The 18,292-nt window shown below is 39.4% G+C and overlaps 1 protein-coding gene across 1 annotated transcript in view; it reads left to right on the top strand.

Annotated features, from left to right (window-relative positions):
• The window catches only part of SCAF8 (SR-related CTD associated factor 8), a 71,191-nt gene that overhangs the window by 13,866 nt on the left and 39,033 nt on the right, over positions 1-18,292 (top strand).

Genomic DNA, 18,292 nt, shown 5'->3' with positions numbered 1-18,292 from the left:
TAGGCAAGGTTTTTCTGATGGAGGGCCTTCGTGTACTATGCACAAGACCTCATTTCTAATCAAAAGTGCGTGGAGATTCTGAAAGGTTTTAAATAAAAGCACAAGTTTTATATTTGTGTTTTAGAAAGGTGATTAGAATCTTCGTAGAGCAAGACGTAGGGATGAGGTTGCGGGGAGAAGGAAGGTTAAATTAGTATAGAGGAGAAGAAGGGAAGAATGCAAGAGAAGTTTAATAATAGAGAGCTGGATATGAGGAAGAAGACGGTGGTACCAGGGCTTTGGCTAAGGGACCAGATAGATACAATTGTATAGTACCAATCACTAAGATGGGCCAATCATCAGGAGGAGCAAAAAAACTTGAGCAGAAAGAATTTGGTGGGTTGGGTTGAATGGGGGATAATTTATTTTTTTTTACTTAGAATAAAAGAAAGATCTTAAGTATGGAAGGAGAGTTGAAATCACCCATATCTCCACCACCCAAAGACACTGACTGTTTTGTTGACTACGGCAGTAGTGTTGTACTTCTTGAAGATTTGGTGTCTGTAGGACATTAAGGTGGAGATATCCAGCTGGGTGTATATATAGGTCAGGCACCTAGGAAAAATAGGCTAGAGATGAAGATTTAGGAGAGGGTACAATTGTCTAGAGAGGTGATGTAGAGAAAGAAGAGAATGAAGCTTAGGGTAAAATCTTGTAGATGTTTATATCTTCATTCCCGCCTCCCCCCCCCCCCCCCCGAAGGTTTTGGTCCCTTTTCCCTATATGTATTTGTATTCACAAATACAATGACATTTAAAAGCAACTCCATGGAATCTGCTTGCTTTAAATTCTGCTTATGCAAACAGATGTTCCTGTGTGCAATTAAAATTTAAGTAGTAAATTGAATGATCTATGAATAAAATTAAATATTTAAATTTTGTTTAATGAGATTTTAACAGAATTTCTTAACATTAAGCCTGCTCATATCATTCAGCATTTTGTTAGCTCCTCATAGTCACATAATGCTTTATCTTAAATCTGTCTACAGCAACTGCTTTATTGTGAACATGGAATTGTGGATTTAAAGGCTATATTATTAGAAATAGAACCCATGTTTACTTGAGAAATTCCAGCTAATATGGTTTGTGGGGATTGGTTATGAGAGGATTTATAAATGAATTATTCTTCCTCTTGTTTTCATTTGGCCATTTTACAGTTACTAGTATTTCTAAAATTAAGAGAAGGTAAATTTAACATTTTTTCATTTTGATGTTTACAAAAGACATAGGAAAGAATTTAAATTAAATGAAGATTAATTGCTTGGGTCCCAGGGAAAATTTAAACTGAAAAGTCATTTTTATATATGTGTTTGTTTATATGTATATATTTTGTTTTCTTATGGAGAATCATTTTTGTTCCCTTTAGTTTTAGAATAGGGTAGCTAAAGACTATTATAGTCATGTTATGCATTGTATCTATAGGAATAGCTTAAGTTTTTTGGTTCTGTGGTTGGGTTCCTTGTTTATTTCCATGCTTAATCTTGCTTCCAAGAAATTACAACTTTTAGACCTGAAAGACTTGTGATAGTATATCATTTAACCGACTCATTTTACGGGTGAAGAATCAAGTTTCTGATAAAACTTGTGTAGAATCACAGCTTATCAGAGGCATGTACTTAGATGTCAAATAAGAAGAAATTTCTGCTCTGTGTCTTGGTTCATTCTAATTTTCATTTTCTCCATATGGATTTTTTTGGAATGAGAATTTGGTAGTGTTTGTGTTGGAGGTGGAAGCGTGCAAATTGGTGATTATTAGATTATTATCGTTTCATGCTAATGCTGGCCAGGATGAGAAACAGCTGCAGTACTGCCACTCTTGTTCATCAAATAGGTTGCCACAAGACAGCAGCATGTGTTTCTTGGCAGGGAGCTATTGTACAGTCACATCGCTTAGCCAGCATTTTTCTAGCAACTCCGTAAAAACACCTTTGGTTGTAAAGCTTATGTACCTTGATCTTTTTCGAAGGAGTGCAGTTACTCCGTAAGTCTGTATCCTTAGCATGTTTCTAATATTCACATTGTAATGATGGTGGCTACTTGGTAACTGCCTCCTTTAGATTTTCATAGATTACTGTTTAGAAGGCTCCTGGTGCAGGTATATTAAAGTATGACAAGGCTGCAAAATTAATGTGGTTGCTATGAAAGTAAGATGTGATAGGTTACAACTGGCAAGAAAGAAGATAGTTGTTTCATCATTTACAAAATGGGAGTAGACAAGATAAGCTTTAGGATCTCTTAAATGTTAACCCAAATGAACAACTTTTCCAATTTTTCTTAGTTTTAGTTTATTCATTTTAAATATAGGGATGTAATGATGCCTTCCCTGACTAACTCTCATATTTGATTTAAATATTTAAAATATTGGCTGGTTTTAAAATACTAAAAAATGGTTTGAATACATAAAATGATAAAATAATTTTATAAAGTATTTGGGAAGCTAAAGAATACTAGTTCTAATATTCTTAGTTTTCTAAAATTTTTGTTTTCTAAAATAGTTTTCTTAAAGAAAACTAAAGAATAAGAAGTAAAGGTAGCTTAAAAAAAAGGCTGCAACTGGGAACTTTTGGTGTCATTGTGAATATCTCTGTCACCCTGAAAGATATCTCCATATTACAACATTCTTAATACTGGATAAAATTATGGAGATTATGAGCATAAAGAAAGTGCTGGATTATATTCAGCATATTTTTCAAGTTGGAAAATTAGTTGAACAAAACTTTTCAGCAGCAGAAAGTAACAAAATACAAACCATCATGTATTTTGTATCAATATTATTAGTCGACATAAGAATTGTTTTACTAAATTCAAGGCTTTTAAGAAAATCAGTTTTAGACAGTTATGAAGAGGATAATTTTTGCTTAAGAATATACATTTAGAGCATCTATTTCAGATATACACATACACATATTTATAATATTTATGTGTACATAACTGCATATAGAAAGGCTTGAAGGTAGGCAGCCTTACCAGCCTTTTAGCAGTGATTATTTCTTAAGAGAGCAGTATGTGGATGGGGTGCAGTGAAGGAGAGTTTTTAATATTTAGAATTTTTCACAGCATTTATTACCATATTACTTTTATATTATGTCCCTCAAACCCCAAAATACTACATGTCTTAGCTTTTGGGAGAGGGATGGAGTTGGCCTATTTTACTATTATTTGAACTTAATCCTTTCGATAAAGTGAGTTTCATTGTTAAAGGTTGGAAAACTGAAACTTGTTTGAGGATTGCTTAAAATTTATATTTAAAAGGAATTTATTTAGCTGTTAACTTGATCAGTAGACATATTAAGTTTCATAATCTGATGTTTTACAGTTTTCTTGGTTATTACTTAGGTTGATACTATTACATGGTATGTCTCCACGGTTATCTATCATCTTAGTGACTCAATTGTATATGTTTATGTTTAGCTGGTTGCTAACTGGTGGACTTTTTTTTTTTTTTTGGAAAATTTGTGTCTTGGTAGCCAGAACTGAGTTTGAGACATGGTTTTGTAGCTTTTTACCAATTTGAATTTAGTGAAGTCACTTAGCCTAGGTTTATAAATCTATAAAATGAGAATAATAAAAGTCTTATTGGGCCATTCTGAAGGTAAAAGTGATACAGCATTTGTGATAGTGCTTAATAACTGACATAGTGCTATAGAGATGAAAAATGTTACTATTATGTATGCTACAGTGTGTCTCCTTTTAGTCTTTGGTTGTTGCTCTTATTTCTGAAATGATTTTACCCTAGGCCTGATAGGCTCTTCTTGTTCTATTTATAGTCTCTCTGATATTTGGTCTTCAGTATTTTATTCTATGTCTCTTCAACTATTGTCTCTTTAGGGATGACTTGTATTTTGGCTTTTCTCTTCTGGGATTCAGTCCCATATCTTCTAGGCATCTTGTGTACATTTGTTCATGAAATAGGATCCTAATCACCTTGTCTTTCTTTCCCAAACTTCATACTTTCAGACTTTATGTTAGTAGTAAAATACACTTGAAAACTTGGGTACCTCCCTCTTGTCTATATCTTTTCAGTCACAAAATTCAGTGAATTATATTAAAAATATGTTTTGCATCCTTCCTTTCCATTTTATTCTCAATCCTAAATAATAAAAATAAATATTGATACTTTAGTCAATGTCCTCATCACTTTCCCCTTGCTATAAATGTTTATCATATACATTGTTTATATGCAACACTATGAAACAGGAATGTTTATTATAAGCCAAGCTCTGCACTATATATTCCCATCTGTGTGTCTTGTTACGAGTGCTCAGTGACAGCATTCTGTTGAGATTTTAATGCTTCCCCATTAGGAAGTAGTCACTTCTCCGATCCTTTTTGAGAAATTACTGTTCCTAAAGAGAGATTTACTCACGAGGGTGCTACCTATGTAAACAGTGTGGAGACAGAATCACAGCTGAACAGCAATGCTTTCTTTTTCAAGTCAGTCCATTTTACTTCTGTTTTCTTATCAAACCTTTTCTCTGTTGTTCCCAACTAGATGTACATTTTATTTGTCTGAATACCTCCCCCAGAAGCATTTTTTTTTATTATTTTGGCACTAAATTTTGACATGTGTTCTTGTTTTCATGAGGCAAAGTCTTGTTTAAATACCATTTTATTAGTATATTGTTTCTCTGTTAAATGCCATATGGGACGCGAGGGGAGAAAAATATGTTAATCCACTAATTGTTAAGTAAATGGTTTCCTCATACACCAACTTTTTAATATACACACTTCAAATTAGCGTCTCCATAAAATTATCTGTGATTACATTTTAGACACCTCCTACTGGGGATGTAGCCTGCAACCCGGGCATGTGCCCTGACTGGGAATTGAACCATGACCTCTTGGTTCATGGATCAACGTTCAACCACTGAGCCACACCAGCCAGGCTGTTCTGTTTTATTTTAATTGGGCTAGCATTACCTTGAGAAAGTTCTTATCTAGTGGGTTAGTTAGGTTATGGTTTGATAAAAAGTAAAAGACCATTTGAGGGGGAGAGAATAGCATGAAATAGAAAAGTGGGACTTTGGTTCTTTTTAATTTTAAGGAAATATTCTATGTCTAATAAATTATATGCAGTTGTTATAACTGATATTTTCTGAATATTTTTGCATTTAATTCATACATATACAAAGTTGTAATTACTGCAAATATTTTGTATTTGTTACGTAACATATTAGACATTTTCTTACTTGTACATTAACAATAAGTTTATATTACTTAGTATACCTTAAAAAATATATCTTTCTGGACTTTTTAAAAACTGTCATGTAATATGTTATATAAAAATAATCGTGATAGATTATCCTGTCCATTTACTTAAAATATATAATCCTGTCCATTTACTTAAAATATATAGTCACTAGTGAAGTTTTTATACCTCTTGTGTTTAGCAGCATGCTACATTTTTCGTCGATACTGTAATTTTTTTAAGTTCTAAAATATCTATTTTTATTTTGTAGTTTCTTTTTCTCTGTTGAAACTTCTTTGCACTTATTTCAACAGTTTTTCTCCTTTACCTTATTGAGGATGATTATAACTTTAAAGTCTTTGACTGATAACTTGTCAGTGTCATCATGGGGTTGGCCTCTGTTATCTTTTCCCTTGAGCATTTTGGACAGATTTTCCGTGTGTGTGTGTGTGTGTGTGTGTGTGTGTGTGTGTGTGTGTGTGTGTGTGTGTGTGTTGGAGTGTGTGTGTGTGTGTGTGTGTGTGTGTGTGCGCGTGCGCACCAGGTAGGTTTGGGTTGTATACTGGACGTTTTTAGTATTGTAGGACTTCATGAAATCGCCTGGAGAACGTTGATGTAGGCATTCAGCTTGGTAAGGTTCGGGATGCACGTTCTGTGTTGCCTTTTGGTGGTTGTTCAATGTCACTTCAGTTTCAGAGCATTTCTTTTGCTATGTAGGTGTGCCCAGCACATGTGCCACTCGGTAGTTCATCTCTGGGCATTGGGTTTACACAGGTTTTGGTTCTCAGCACCTTTGCTGCTGGGTTTCTTTAGGTCTCTTTCATGAAGGCCCCGTTCCAGAGGTGAGCCCAGGATCGGTTAGTTCATACACGGAATTAGGGGAGCTTCTTCAGCTTCCCCTGGGTTCCCCCGTCCTGTGTCCAGGTCCCAGGGCTTCCTTTTCCTGCTTCCTCTTTCTGGAGATGGCTCTTCTCTTGGGGTTTTAGATGCTGGTGTGGCAGCAGTGGCTGCCCTCTAATGCTTAGGAGGGCCAGGGGAGAGAAGGAAGAGTGGGGAATACAGGAAGAGCCCCCTCCCTGATAGCATGGAGGGGTCCTTTCGGCTAGCCGCTAGACAAAGGGGGTCTCCCCTGGTGGTTTTGCTTGTAGTATTGGCAAACCTGTTGGATTCTGCCAGGTCTGGGATCAAAGCCCAGAGATACAGAGGAACACAAAACACTATGGTGGTGTTTTGTTAGAACACCATACACAGCCCCCTCCCCTGCTGTCATTGGTCATATTCAAGTTTGACTCCAGTCTGCCGTCGGCTTGCTGTTTTACTTTTCAGAGTGCTCAGGCGGTTGCTTTTTGTAGTCTGGCGTTTTAGTTGTAGTCAATGTGAGAGAGGCTGTAGTTGTCTTACTACATCTTGGCTCACTGTAACTCACGTACTTTTTTAAAGAGTATTTTTTAACCCCTTTTATTCCAAGAATTTGGAAAAGATGTAAATTTGTGCATTGAATTAAGGACCATGCAAATAAGTTTTTGTGATCTAAATTTAGTTTTTTTAATGGTCTTTTTTTGTGGGAGGGGTGTTGATTACAGTTTTTCTGTTATTAACACAGTTTTAAACTATAACTTAGATTCTAAAATAAATAGCTTCCTTTATAACAGTATTAAAAACTGTAATATTAGCCTTAGACATCTGCCAATGCTTGAGAAATATGATATTCTACTTAATAATAGAAAATATTAATTATTTATGTGAAAATGTTTATAGCCCATAGGAAAGGCTAATTGGTTATAAAGCACATAAACAATTATATTTGTCATAATCTTGTTAGTACTTACATATATCAAATTATGGCCTTATTTCCTTTTTTTTTTTTTTTTTAACAAAAGGATTTCTTTTTTCTCCCTCAAAGCTTGGTATATATATAGGTTTGATCTTACTAGAGAGAGGATTGCTTCAAATTTATAATTTTAAGAAAATAGACATAATTTTCCCTTATGTATTTGTAGTTTTAAAACAAGAGGTTCTGGATTTGAGATTCTGAGGAAGATGTACAATTTTGCATTCTCTTCACCAAATAACATTTACTACCTTCATTGTGTACTTAACTACACACTCTGCAAACTATTTGTTTATTAGAATATCTTTTGTCTCCAGATGTACCCAATTCATTCCATGAGGACAGAGACCTTGTCTGCCTGTTCTATTGGGTATATTGTGCTGGCACTAATGAGTATATTTGATTTGAGTGATGAATTGTTGGGTTATAGATGACTTACATTTTCTATTTTTTGTGCTTAATTGTATTTTCCATTTTTTTCTGTACTAAAATATTTTTATAATGAGAAAAAAGTATGTTGTTTTGAAAAAAACAGTTTTTTATGTGTTTACTCACTGGTTTTTAGGTATAATAACATTTGGGATTTTATGTTACAAACTAGTAGCCCTGTGCACAAATCTGTGCACCAGTAGCTCTCTGCGGGGCCTGGCCCAGAGGCTCTCCGTGGCCCAGAGGCCCATCCGCATCCTGGCCTGGCCAGAGGCCCACCTGCGCCCCGAAAGCCAGTAGTTCTCTGCAGGGCCTGGTCCAGAGGCTATCAGTGGCCGCGCTCCCCCTGCCCCCCCAACACACACACACACACACACACACACACACACGCACACACACACACACACCAAGGACTGGGAGACTCCAGCGGGTCTGAGAGGACTGGGCGCCACCATCTTGTGGCTATGGGCACCACCATCTTTGTGATGGAGTGATGATTAATTTGCATATTACCCTTTCATTAGATAGGATGGTCTATTTATTTTTTTTCTCCAAAGGTGCATTTGAAACAGTTCTGAAGTTTTCATACTAACAAAACACATTACTTAGTATAAATTGTTAAAAGCCTAATCTGAGGGGGTCCTTGCAGAATATCTTTAACATAATCTTTTGGCCTTCGCTCTTCAAAAAATTCTGATTGCTCAGGAATATTGCTCCTTCAGTAGAAGTAAACCCACACTTACATTTTTAAAGTTTTATTTCAAACATTTTTTTATAGACAAATTTACTTTAAAAATCTTAGGAGGATGTCACTGTTGGTCACATTATTATTTAAGAGTGTGCTTTTCTTAATGTTGAATCTGATACAGTTAATTCTAATGTTATTTTCTGGATACATTTTATGTTTAAAGGCATCTGATTTTGTATGTTACTTTGTTACATTCTTATATTGTCTAATATTTTATGTTGTGTCTCATACCAAAAATAATATGGAAGATGGTGTTCTATGGGAAAGGAGAATTTGTATATTAGGGAGTGAGAAATTTTGGATGTAGAGAATACCTAGTTTTTGACTCATTGAAGTAAAATTTGTAATAAGGTGTATTGGTTCTCAAGTATTAAAGTTGGTGAATAATAGGCTCTTTTTAAAAGTTAAATTTATTGGGGTAACATTGGTTAATAACATAATTTTCAGATACACAACATTGTGCTCACTATCTGTTACCATCTATTTTACTCCCCGCACCTCCCCACCCCCTTCATCTCTGGTAACCACCATTCTGTTGTCTGTATGAGTTTTTGTTTGTTAGTTTGTTACTTTTTGTTTGATATCCTATATAATAAAAGCCTAATATGCTAAGTGTCCGGTCGTCTGGTCATCTGTTCAACCAGTCAAAGCGTAATATGCTAATGATATGCTAAGGCTGCTCAACCACTCACTATGACATGCACTGACCACCAGGGGGCAGACGCTTCTACCGGTAGGTTAGCTTGCTGCTGGGGTCCGGCCGATCAGGACTGAGCGAGATGGGCCAGACACACCCTGGAGTCCTCCCTTGGTCCCTCCCCAGCTGGCCAACCTCCTGCGTTCCTCCCTGGCCCTGATCGTGAACTGGTAGGGTTCCTCGGCCTGGCCTGCATCCTCTTGCAATCCAGGACCCCTTGGGGGATGTCGGAGAACCGGGTTTCAGCCTGATGGCGGAACAACCGATTGCTATGATGCACACTGACCACCTGGGGGCAGATGCTCAATGCAGGAGCTGCCTCCTGGTGGTCAGTGTGCTTGCACAGGGGGAGCACTGCTCAACCAGAAGCTGGGTTCATGGCTGGCAAGCGCAGCGGCGGTGGTGGGATCCTTTCCCGCCTCCGCACCAGCGCTAAGTATGTCCGATTGCTGTCAGTTGGACATTCCTTGAGGGCTCCCAGACTGCGAGAGGGCGCAGGCTGGGCTGAGGGACCTGACCCCTCCGAGTGCATGAATTTTAGACACTGGGCCTCCAGTTCCACATAAGAAGGAAATCAAACAGTTTTTGTCCTTGGATATCTCACTTCACTTAGCATAATACTCTCATGTCCTCTCTAACACCTTGATTTTGAGTGGTGGGCATCTGGAATTCTGTAGGACAAATTATTTTTCTCTTTGGTTCTATCTCTTTTTGTATGGACTGTACCTTGAGTATTCTTCTCTGTTTCATCAGTTACCAATCCTTACCACATTTCCATTTTCTGGAAATTTGTGACGTTTTGTCTGCTGATTCTATTATCCTCATTCTGCTTTTCATTGTGAGTTGTTATATCTTCTGAATTTTTTATTTCTTTATTGTCCTCAGTAGGGAGAGGAAAAGACAAATGTCTGTGGTTAGCATGCTATCTTGCATTGAAATTGTCAAGATGGTATTGGTTCAAGAACTTGTATGATTTCTGATTTCTTTGGAGATTTAAGAGATCCTAACGAGTACTCTCAAGTCCGGAAAGGGCCACTGTTGAAAAAATGGATTGAGTTGATTACTGTGTTAGTTACTTTAGGTCAGCCGTGGGCAAACTACGGCCCGCGGGCCGGATCCGGCTGTTCTATCCGGTTCTCTTGCTCTCCACTCTGCTCCTTTACTTTGAATTTATATTAGTTCACACAAACACTCCATCCATGCTTTTGTTCTGGCCCTCCGGTCCAGTTTAAGAACCCATTGTGGCCCTCGAGTCAAAAAGTTTGCCCACCCCTGCTTTAGGTTCACACGGTTAATTCCATTGGTCATAGAACCAACAACTTTGAAGGCATAATATTAGTCTGTAAATGAGCAAGATGTCACCCAAATTTTGATGATTCTTTGGGGTATATCACAAATAAGTTCTTTGCTGGCTTCCTCCAAGGTGATAATAATATTTATTTAATAGTGTTCAAGTTGAAAAAGGCACTCATTTTTGAACTGCTGAGTACTTGAAATAACAAGCAATAGAGTACAACATTTTAAGTTTGGGGTAATGAGCTTCACTCAGTGTGTAGATGAGGGAGGGCATGAAGATGCTTTCTAAGGACATGAGATTGCAATGTTTATCCCCCCCAAATACTGCACATTTGTAGAATTGAGAAATACTGTCCAAAGGCAGGGGTTGGCCTGCTTTTGTAAAAACGTTTTGTCGGAGCACGCCCTGCCCATTTATATGTGGATTGTCAGTGGCTGCTTTCTTGCTATGTGGATAGAGCTAAGTATAAGTAGTGTGACAGAGATCGTGTGGACTCCAAAGCCTAAAATATTAACTGTGTTGACCCTGGCCTGAGTAGCAATCAACAACTTAAAAAACCTTTATTGGAAATGAAAGTTTTTTGTTGCAGTAGCCACTAGCATGTAAGATATCTCAGTTTAGGTAAAAGATTCTTCAAACCTTGATTTGATTTGAAGAAGTTGTTTTTAGATCTAAAAATAAGCATTTGATGTGGTGCCTACAAGTGATAGTGTAGAATTTTAAAATGTTACTAATTCAAAGAGCACTTATTTTTCAGTGTACCTGAGGGGAATTGAAACATAAATAATGAATTAATTAGACTGAAAACCCAGGCTATTGTTTACATCTTTCCTTTAAATTGATTAAGTCTTGAGTAGCCGAAGGAAGGGGCAGGTCAAGACTGGATTTCATTTCAATCACTGGGGTCAGATGGATAGAGTTTGTGTAAGTAAAGAATTGTTCACACGGTATTAGATAACATGAGAACATAGACCGTGAGGGGAGAAAAGCTTGAATTTGGGAAGCAGAGTGTAGACACAGCAGGTATCAGTAGCCCTAAGGAAGTTAAAGTAGTCTAAACTGAGGGAATAATTTGATGGAATGGCATAGCAGGATCAGCAGCCACTTTAGACTTTGGAAAACATGGTAGTAGGGAGTCAGACCCCAAGAAATAGATGGTGGGATTACAGCCCGTATTTGAGAACACTGGGTCTGCAGAGAGCCCACGCCTCAGGAGCAAGCAGCCATGGTCTTCTGACTCAGGCACAGAGAGGAGAATTGTCAGGCAAAGGAAAGAAAGGTCCCAGCGTCAACTTTGATTCTTCTCCAACATTTTCCATTGTTCAAACCATGGTGTATTTTCTGTCCCGGATCAAACTTTGAGTGGTAGGTTATATACAGGGTGTCCCCCCAAAATGTATACAGTTTAACAGCTGATAGTTCAAGTTATGTTTCTTTTCAGATTTAACCCATTGGAATTAAAATTATTCAAAGTGTGTTTACATTTTTTCGGAACACCCTGAATTTGATTAGAAGGAGGGTTTAAAATACTGAATGGTTATAGTGACATTCATAAAAATTCTCAGGTCTTTGATGGAGGTCCAAGATGATTGAGTTTGATGCAATGGTGGAATATATAGAATATTAAAATGTGAAGATGGAAATAGAATAGAAGGAAGTTAGGTGATGACAAGCTGTTTCTGATGTCATGTGCTGGGTTAACACTAGTTCATTAAATGTGTAAATTTATACTCCACCTACTTCAGAAAGAACTTTGTAGCATCTTAGCATTGTTCATCACAGTTGAAAATAGATTTTATTTTTGTGTACAACAAAACTAGTAAATATAGCAGAGAAGTAGATGTTAGTAGATACTTGAGTATATGTTTATACTAGTAAACATCAGCAAGGTCCGCCATAGAAGCCAACGCACAAGAAAAGGGGAACATGTTAAATCATCCTTTTTCAATAAAAAATAAGCACAAGGGAATTAGTTGAGTCATTCTTCTGTTTCTGAATTCAAGGAAAATACATTTTGTGAATTTTTGTGTAAGGGACTTTTTGGTACAGATAACTATTTCTTTAACAGGTTGCTAAAAGACAGTGTTCTAGGGGAAATTTTTATCTTCTTAAGTTAAGAAGTTAATATTAAATTTTATTACAGTCGAAACCGATTTGGCTCAGTGGATAGAGCGTCGGCCTGCGGACTGAAGAGTCCCTGGTTCGATTCCGGTCAAGGGCATGTACATTGGTTGCAGGCACATCCCCAGCGGGAGGTGTGCAGGAGGCAGCTGATCAATGTTTCTCTCTCATCGATGTTTCTAGCTCTCTATCCCTCTTCCTTCCTCTCTGTAAAATATCAATAAAATACATTTAAAAAAATTTATTACAGGAATTCACTGAGGAATTAGATGAAAGGATCTATGCCTGTTTCCTGATGATCAGATTTCATAAAGAAATGAGATTTGAGAGAATCTAGAGAAATAGTTGGAAGCATACTACGTATCAGTGATCCTTTGAAAAATACCAAATTACTCAGTATTTCTCTGAGTAGTGCCTTAAGTTTCTGTAGTAGATGCATTGTTTAAATGCAGTAGGTTTAGATTTTGAAAGGGGTTCTCAGATGAGAGCTGACTTTTTAGATTGTTGAAAATGTTTGACAAATCTAAATTATTTTTCTGCTACCTCATTTCCCAGAACCTGCCTTTCTCACTCCCTCTCTAACAACCTCCCCCCGCCCCCCGCCCTCAAAGAAAACCTGAAAGCAAAGCTTTAGTCTCCTAAAGTATGGACTGGGTAATGCTTGATTGAAATTTCAGGGCTTACCACAGAAAATGAAAGTAATATATTGTTAACCATTGGTAGAACTTGATACATTTTCATTGCCCTAGTAATATAAGTGACTATAGAAAGGACCTTCAAATGGCTTAGTGAAAACATGTTTGATGGGTCTTTTAATGTTGTTCACTTTATGGAGAATAACTACTGAAGAGGAGGATTTTAATTTTAATAATGGCCAACTTTGTTGAGCTACTTTATTGTGTTCTAAAAAGTTTATATGCAGTGTTTCTGTGAAATGAATATTTTTATTTTGTAAATGAGAAAACTAAGCTTCAGAGGTTTAACAACTTGTAGTAAGATGGCTTAGTTGGAATTCAAACACAGGTCTTTCTGTGTAAAGCTGTGCAATGCTGTGTCTTGTATTTGTTCATTTTAATTTATTAGTAAACATATATTCTCTACTGGACACAGACACAGAGGATACAGTTTGGTGCAAAGGAAAAAAATCTAAACAAAGTCAGGGTTTCTTTCTTAGAGCCTATTCTCTAGTAGGAGAGGGCAGTAGTGGATCTCAGATGGGCAGCAGTAAATTCTTCGCTTTACATGACTTGTTATAAGCACTACAGAATGTGTTGATGTTACTTTGCACCTGGTGAATAGACTGGCATGGGGTAGGCATTGAGTCGACAAATATATTGAAGTTCCCTGTGAGTTTGACAGAGATGGCACTTCTTAAAGGATCTGATGAGATCCTAACCCTGGTTGGGCATTATTATCAACAGGTGGGCAGCTTTATGGGAACTGAATGTACTTCTACCAGGATTGATTTCAGCTTGCACAGCTCTTGGTGTACAATTAACCTCTTGTTAACTTAAACTGCACTAAGGAACTTACATCCTTTGTCTTTTACTAATACTCAGGTATTAAAAATCAAACAGTAAATGCCAAATTACTGCAATGACTACTTCGAAGGCAACGAACAGTAGAGTGAGAGCATAAAAGAAGGTTTTGATCTGGTTGGGGAGGGGCCAGGGAAGGCTTCCCTCATTAGGTGATGCTTTAACTAAGGTGGGTGAGTATGCATTAACAGCGGGGAGGCCCTGGTGGAGAGTATGCCAAATAGAACAAACCCATTTTAAAGGCTTTGAATTGGGAACTGAGAAAGATCTTTGTGCCTGGAGCAGAGGACTGGGGAGGGAATCCTGGGGTGAAATGAAACTGGAAAGGTAGGTAGTAGTTAGATCAAGCAGGACCTTGTATATATAGATTTTTGAGTTTCTTCAAAGAATGAGAAATCACTGACCTTTTTAAGGGGTAGAGAGAATGGTTGGTGAATATTAATCACCTAATCAGATTAGGTTTTGTAAAGGTCGACATGCCACATTTAGGTGTTCTCTGTATGAGAGATGAAAGTAATTTGGACTATGCTTGTGATCATGGTTGGAGGAGGAGGAGGAGAAACAAATATGGGGAAAACTGGGTAAAATGAATAGAATTCAGTGATGGATTTCTAGTTTATTAATCAAACTTGCTTCTGTCGTCTGTACAAGTTGTTTTTGTAGTGTTTTAATGACCAAAGGTTAGTTTCCAGACTTGTGTATAGTATCTTACAGCATTATTTAAAATCTTAGCATCACTGAGTACATTACAAATTTTAATCACCATTCATTTAAGCTCAGTTATTTGTTTCCTAATTCCCCAACTTGTCTCTGTTTTCTCTCTAAGCAATATTAGCCTTTGCCTAAAATGGAAGTTTCAAAACAAAAAAAAGATTTTTTTGAGGGGGAGATTATTGCTAAACAAGAAATCTATTGATTTTTTTAAAGTTTTGAGATACAATTCACATGCCATATAATTAATCAATTTAAAGTGTTTAATGCAATGGTTTTTAGAATGGTTGTATAACCATCACCGCATTTAATTTTAGAATATTTTCATTACCCCTAAAAGAAAGGCCGTCCATGCTCATTAGTACTCACTCCTTCCTTCTTATCAACTCCCCCCTCTTCCACATTGAAGACAGTCACTAATAGATTTGTCCTTTCTGGACATTTCATATAACTACTAGAGGCCCAATTCATGATATTTGTGCAAGAGTAGGCCTTCCTGGCACCCGGGACCCGGGCTTCCCTCGCAGCCCCGGCTTCATCCGGAAGGTCGTCCAGTCTAATTAGCATATTACGCTTTTATTATTACAGACTAGAGGCCCGGCGCATGAAATTCACGTGTGGGTATGGTCCCTAGGCGTGGCCTGTGATCGGCCATCTTCCCCAGCTGCCTGCAGCCGGCCCCGCCCTCCACCGCCACCCACCCCCGGTTCCCCGTTCGCCATCGGGTGATCGGTGCCTGACAGCCGGGGGAAGGGAACAAGAGGTGTTCACTGCGCCTCATAGTGACTGGTCCAGCGGTTGTTCTGCCGTTAGGGTCAATTTGCATATTACCCTTTTATTATATAGGATAGAGGCCTGGTGCACGGGTGGAGGCCAGCTGGCCTGCCCTGAAAGGGGCCCCCGATCAGAGTGGGTGTCCCCGCTGGGGTGAGGCCGCCCTGGGCAAGGGGCCACGGGCAGTTTGCAGGCTGGCCACGCCCCCAGCTTTGTCAGGAAGAATGTCCAGAATAACATCAGGAAGACATCTGGTCTATCAGGTCTAATTAGCATATTACCCTTTTATTAGTATAGAATAGAGGCTCAGTGCACTAAATTTATGCACATGGGGTGGGGGGTTCCTCAGCCCAGCCTGCACCCTCTACAATCTGGGGCCCTTCAGGGGATGTCCGACTGCTTGTTTAGGCCCAATGCAGGATCGGGCCTAAACCGGCAGTCGGATATCCTCTCGCAATCCGGGACCACTGGCTCCTAACCACTCATCTGCCTGCCGGCCTGATCGCCCCTAACTGCCCTCCTCTGCCGGCTTGATCGCCCCTAACTGCCCTCCCCTGCTGGCCTGATCGCCCCGAACCTCCTTCCTTTGCTGGCCTGATCACCCCTAACTGCCTCGGCCTCGGCCCCCGCCACCGTGCCTTTGGAAGGAGGACCGGACGACTGGAAGATATCTGGTCTATCCGATCTAATTAGCATATTACCCTTTTATTATTATAGATTACTAGAGGCCGGGTGCACGAAATTCATGCACTGGGGGGGGGGTGTCCCTCAGCCCACCGGGATTGGGCCTAAACGGGCAGTCGGACATCCCTCTCACAATCCAGGACTGCTGGCTCCCAATTGCTCGCCTGCCTGCCTTCCTGATTGCTCCTAACCGCTTCTGCCTGCCAGCCTGATCACCCCCTAACCACTCCCCTGCCAGCCTGATTGATGCCTAACTGCCATCCCCTGCAGGCCTGGTCACCCCTAACTGCCCTCCCCTGCAGGCCTGGGTCCCTCCCAACTGCCTTTCCCTGCAGGCCTTGTCACCCCAACTTCCCTCCTCTGCCAGCTTGGTCACCCCTAACTGCCCTCCCCTGCAGGCTTGATTGCCCCCACTGCCCTCCCTTGCAGGTCTGGTCCCTCCCAATTGCCCTCCCCTGCTGGCCATCTTGTGGTAGCCATCTTGTGTCCACGTGGGGGCAGGATCTTTGACCACATGGGGGCAGCCATCTTGTGTGTTGGAGTGATGGTCAGTCTGCATATTACTCTTTTATTAGATAGGATAGAAGCCTGGTGCATGGGTGGAGGCCAGCTGGTTTGCCCTGAAGGATATCCCAGATCAGGGTGGGGGTTCCCTTGGGGCGTGGGGCGGCCTGGGCGAGGGGCCTGTGGTGGTTTGCCGGCCGGCCACGCCCCCTGGCGACCCAAGCTGAGGCCCTGGTATCTGGGGTATATTTATCTTCTACAATTGAAACTTTGTAGCCTGGAGCGGAGCCAACCCTTCTGCTTGCTCCGTGGCGGCAGCCATTTTTTTTGTGATTTATGTAATTGAAACTTTGTAGCCTTAAGCAAGGCCTGGGCCGGCCAGGGTGTGCGGAAAGCTTGGCTTCCTCCATCGCCGCGGGCAACCCTAGCCTCCTGCTCTTTCCAGCTCTGTGGCTGCCACCATTTCTGTTTGGGTTTATGTATCTTCTATCATTGAAACTTTGTAGCCTTGAGTGGAGGCCTAGGCCGGCAAGCGCAGGCGGAAAGCTTGGCTTCCTCCATTGCCAGGGAAACCCAAGCCTCCCTCCTGCTCTCTGTGGCCGTAGCCATCTTGGTTGGGTTTATTTGCATATTTGCTCTGATTGGCTGGTGGGCGTGGCTTATGGGTGTAGCGGAGTGATGGTTAATTTGCATACTACTCTTTTATTAGATAGTATTATAGATAATCCTATAATTGTTTGTTTTTGTTTTTCATTTAAAATTTTTTATATGTTTTTATTGATTTCAGGGAGAGGGAGAGAGAAAGAGAGAAACATCAATAAGAGAGAAGTATTGATTGGCTGCCACCTACATGTCCCCTACTGGGGACCAAGCCCACACCCAGGCGTGTGCCCTACCTCTAATCAAACTGGCAACCTCCTGGTGCATGGGTCGATCATGAGCAAAAATCTATATATACAAGGTCCTGCTTGATCTGACTCCTGCCTGCCTTTCCAGTTTCATTTCACCCCATGATTCCCTCCCCAGCCCTCTGCTCCAGGCACAAGCTGTTTTATTTTTAAATTAATACGGCTTTTTTTAAAAACTGAGTATAGTAATTTTTAAATACATCTGTTTTGTAGCATGTTTCATTTTTGTTTTTCATGGCTAATAATTTCTTTATTAAATTTTCATCAGTTGGTGGACATTTGGGTGGTTTTCACTTTTTAAATGAGTTTTTGGGTGGATAATGTTGCAGTAACCATTTGTGTACAAGTTTTATGTAACCATATGTTTTCAACTCTCTTATATATACTTGAGAGTGGAATTGCCGGGCCATACTGTATATTATTATGTTTCATTTTTTAAGAAACTGCCAAATTGGTTTCCAAAGCTGCTGTACCATTTTATATTCTCATGAGCATTGTGTAGGGGTTCCAGTTCCTCCACATTCTTACTAACACATTATTTTCTGTCTTTTTTACTATAAGCAAGTTGACTCGTTACCTCATTGTAGTTTTGATTTTCGTTTCCCAGATGGCTAATAATGTTTAACTTGATTTTTAAAAGAAAGGTAGTACTTTATTTCATTGAGAATATAAAGTTGGAAATGTTTGGTAATTTCATATAATTGCTTAGAGACAGTTTTGCTGAATTTAAAATTTGTTGTGGCTCAGTTGTTTGGCGTGTCCTCAGTCAGGGCACATACCTAGGTTATGAGTTCAATCCCCTGTGTGGGCAGGTATGGGAAGGC

The sequence above is a fragment of the Plecotus auritus genome, assembly GCF_963455305.1.
Source record: "Plecotus auritus genome assembly, chromosome: 4".
Classification (NCBI taxonomy): domain Eukaryota; kingdom Metazoa; phylum Chordata; class Mammalia; order Chiroptera; family Vespertilionidae; genus Plecotus; species Plecotus auritus.
Note: the sequence above shows the minus strand (reverse complement) of the source record. Positions and strands in the feature narration are given on the sequence as shown.